This window comes from Halyomorpha halys, unplaced genomic scaffold, assembly GCF_000696795.3.
Source record: "Halyomorpha halys isolate HHAL.00 unplaced genomic scaffold, Hhal_1.1 Scaffold237.1, whole genome shotgun sequence".
In the NCBI taxonomy this organism is placed as follows: Eukaryota; Metazoa; Arthropoda; class Insecta; order Hemiptera; family Pentatomidae; genus Halyomorpha; species Halyomorpha halys.
The window spans coordinates 536,929-541,623 of record NW_027112495.1 but is presented as its reverse complement, the minus strand read 5'-3'; positions in this window follow the sequence as shown (position 1 = coordinate 541,623).

Below are 4,695 nucleotides of genomic sequence, written 5' to 3'. Positions count from 1 at the left end.
CCGAAACATTGTAAAAAGAAGAAAAATATAGAATAGATTATATTCATCTTCGGAAGTTTTTTAACCTCAACAATTTATAAAAATTAATATAATCAAACTTCCTTAAAAAAAAAAAAAAAATCCAGAATAAATATATTGGTGTTCGCATATCATATAGTAATGAATGCATATTATAGAATATATAGGAGTCCGCTTATATTAAAAATACGAGGCGACAAATAGGAGAAATAGCTGAATACAGATCAAACTTTTTTTCCTTACCTCCTAGAATAAAAAATAAACAATTACATACATGGAGGGGCTATCCCTGCTGGTGACACAAATATCCAAATACAGCACACATGCCTCTCGACATTTTATCTAACAACTCGAAGGACCCCACGATATGAGACCTCAGATTCAGCACACACCACGACGCCTTAACTAATAACCAACGGTTAGGACCATTAAACTCACTAAATTAAACTGTAGGCCTCTATACGCAACAACGATGAACAAGAACCATTAGGAAAATACTTCTAGAGGAGACTCCTGTAGCGAGCTAGGCTGCCAGCAAGGAGTTCGCTCAGATCCTAACAGAGCGCACCACTACAATACTTACTGAAGTTCTCAAGATTGTATGTTATTTTAATAAAAAATAATCGTAATTTTCATATGTTTTAGTGTTCTATGTTTATTACTAAAAATTTTATTTTTTTTTAACAATAAAAGAAAGTTACTAAAATATCACACTGAACTACCAGTAAAAATATTAGAAATGCCCCCCGAGCTGACAGGTTTCCAACGAGGTGTCGCATGTGATCATCACCTGGTAAAGCTGCAAGCCCACATCATAAAAATGATGCGACCGCCATCATCTCCTTAGACTGCAGCCAGGCGTTCGAGAGCGTGTCCCATTAGCTGCTGCTCCGCCGACTGGAGGAGTTCAAGTTTCCCGCCGCCCTATGCCGATTGGTCCGAAACTACCTGTACGAAGATCATTCGTCGTAAGAGGCTCGGTGCTTGGACCTCTACTGTTCGTCGTTTTCACGGCACCAGTAGTCGCCATCAAGCATCGGGATGCAGTGGTAGCAGCCTATGCCGACGACATCGGTGTTTACGCATCCAGCATGAGAGCTGAACTGGCCCTACGCTATGCACAGACTGCCTCTGCCACCATAGTAGCTGCTCTGAAGAAGGACGGCATCAAGGTTATCCCGTCGAATACGGATTCCATCGTCATGTCCTTCCAGAAGGGGAAGAAGAGCAGGCTACCCCAGCAGTTCGTTGTGGATGGTGAGGGTCGGAAACTCTCCAACAGCATCCTCTACCTCGGCGTGACCCTCGACAGGCATCTCACCTTCTCCAGTCACGTCAGGGAGAGAATTAAGCTGGCCCGACAGAAGTCGTATAGACTCTACCACCTGCTCACCTCACAGCAGATCTCGCTCCGCCTCAAGCTGAAGATCTATAAGGCCACCATTCGTCCGACCCTGCTCTATGGCGCACCACTCATGCGACACCTCTACCAAACTACGTTAAGCAAACTGGAGAGCTTCCAGAATTTCCTCCTTCGGCGAATAGTCAGAGGAACCACACTCCAACGGGCCAGGAACAAAGTAATCCTTGAGAAGCTCCAACTCCCTTCTGTGCATCCCTCTGGAATACATAGGCCGTAGGCTCATCCAATTCTTTAATGGGCTGAAAGCCTGTGCCTATCCCCTATTCCGAGAAATCGCCCCTCCCCCAAGACCTGGGAGGTGGCAAAGCACAGTCCCCTTGGTCGACGTCCTCGCCGAGGGAAGGACTTCGGGCTCTGCAGCTTGAAGTCATCACACCATCACCACCAACCGGAATGTCCCTCACATACTTTGTAAGCCCCCGGCTATAGAGCCACAAAATGTATAAACCGCCTTCAGCGGACCACGTTTTGCTGATATTATAATGCCGTAAGGCAAAACAAGAATAATTGTAATTAAATGTATTGTATATTATTTTTATGTAATAATATAAATCCGTATTGTATATATATATTTCTTAATAAAGGAGGTTTTGAAAATAAAAAAAAAAAAAAGATCAAGGGATTGTTCTGTGTTATCCTGTGTATTTTGTGCTCCTGAAGAAATCAGCGACTGTGGAATATCCATATTAAGGTACATTTTATTATTTTAAAGTGCAAAGAATTGTGAATCAGTGCCGCGTGTTCCCGCTACCTTAGAGCAACCGGCGCGAACACTGTACAATTGTAGCTCGGCCGTGCTCTCCAAGCTAGCTGTGCCTAAATTGCCACTTTAATTAATATAAATATTACTTAATTACTAGTGCGCGATGGCTCATTCCTTAGAGCCAGCTCAGGCCGCAAATCTACCACCAGACTCCGACGACGAGACTGGGTTTATTAAAGTAGGCGGTACATCAAAAGTATCCCCCCGCCAGACGCGATCAATGGTAGGCCAAATTCCACCAAGGAAGACGAAAAATAAGCCAGATAGCAAAAAGAAAGAAAAGAAACAGACGTGTAAAGAACAAAAAATTGACTTTACGCATCCCAATCCATTTGATACACTGAAAAATCTCCCGAGGCGGAAATCTCGGCGGTGAGGCAATACTTAGCTCATTTACATATCAATAAATACCTGGTGCGTAAAACCGGAGGGGGTGTTCAGATTTTCCTGGAGCTAGTAGCTGATCGAGACGCCGTTGTAGCTGGGCTAAAATCGCTACAAATAGGTCACCACACCTATGCCCCACGACAGGGAAAAACGCAACAGTTATGTCATTAAAAACATAGACATTTCCATGCCCTTAGAAGATGTCCAGGCTGCCTTCCAGCACTCAGCCCTTATCGATATTAGGCGTCTTCAAAAATCAAACAGTGGTGGGACGAAACCCCCCCCCTCCCTATTGTTATCACGGTGCCAGTTCAGGTCACCCGAGAAGATATCAAGAAGGTACGCCATATCGACCAGTGCCTATTCGCGGCCCAACATTTTGTCCAACGAAAAGAACATTGCCCACCTCAATGCTACCGATGCCAGCAGTTCGGTCATTCCAAGAACTACTGTGGGTACAAGGAGGCGTGCGTGAGATGTGCCCAAGAGCACAACATCGGTGCCTGCCCCAGGGTGGTAGTCCCAAAGTGCACCAATTGTGATCAGGATCATGTGGCGTCCTTCCGTGGGTGTGAAACACGCCGGAAGATCATGGACCAATGGGAAGCCAGAAAAGAACTACGAGCAGCAGCCATTACGAGGCCGTCAGCGGCAGCTCGTGTTAAACCATCGACCACCACGACCACCAGGTAAGGACCAATAGAATGGGGAGTGCAGCCACGGCTTACTCGTCATTTCTCCAGCCGGCCACAGCAGTACCTGCGCTAGAGCCCGTACCGGACTCTCCAGCTTCTCCTGAACCGGACCAAATGGGAGCCCAGCAACCCCTCCCACCCCCACCACCCGGCTCATTCGATCCTCAGCTTCTCATGATGAACTTGATGGCCCAAATGAATCAGATGTTCAGTGAACTATGTTCCCGACTCATGAAAGACATGCAGGCATTCGTGTCTGACATTAAAGAAATCAGAGGACAAAAATCGCCATGAATTCATTTCGGGTCCTCAATTATAATTGCTGTGGCATTGCACCTAAACTAGAAGAAGTGGAGGAACTCCTAGCGCTCACTGAACCGACAGTTGCTGTCCTCACCGACACACAGTGTTTCGATTGTACAAGCTAGGTGGACAAAATTCATGTTCAGAATTCTAAAATTTAATATTGGAATAATATAAACAACACTCCAAAACATTGCAACATAGTGTTTGTTTACGTTTGAAACAGTCCACCTATTGAGTAGTGAGGTCGAGAGGTATGAATCCGTGTCAACATTGAATAAATTAGTTGAATTCCAGACATCATTTCTAACACACAAATCGAAGTGTTCATAGTTTTATATTAATTAATTGTTGGAGATCGATATTATTTATGCTGGTAAGTACTGATTTTTTACTATTAACAAATTTTGACTGATAATCAAACAATATTAAAAATTTTTGTTAAGATGAATGGATGATTTTTTCCTTGTTTCATAATTTTAAAGGAATCGTAATGACTTGTACCCATTTGTACCCGGGCTAATTTTGCTATATATAATAGCTGTCTGTACCTTCCCCATTTATAATAAGATGTGTTATATCCAGCACACTTGAGTACAACATTTTTTTTTTTTTATTCTAGAGTACTTTATTTCGAGGAGGGAATTTTTTAAAGAATGGTTGAAGCACCCAAAGGAAGATAGAAACTCTTTCCTCTTTAAGGGCAAATTAAAATGAGGTTGGCGAGCTATGCCTCCAAAGTTTTTGATAAATGGGTTGCTGCGGGAAAATCAAAGCAGCGTTTTTTGGAAAATAATGAAAATTGGTTGGATGAAGAGATCAAATTCGAGGTTCGACGTACTGTGCCGCGACCTTCCACTTCATTTCAAGGTTCCACTAAAGTAGGAAGACCACGGAAAGATTTTGACGAGGCATCGTATAATACAAAAAAACGTATACAGTGGAACCTGGCCAAGTGAGACACTGGGGTACTGAGAATCCTCTGCTAGTGAGAAAAAAAAATGCGGTCCCTTCGTTTTCTTTCGAAAAACCTCTGATAGTGAGAATAATTTTACCTCTGGTAGTGAGAATTTTTTTTTTCCTTTTTTCTCCCTCTTTTACCATAT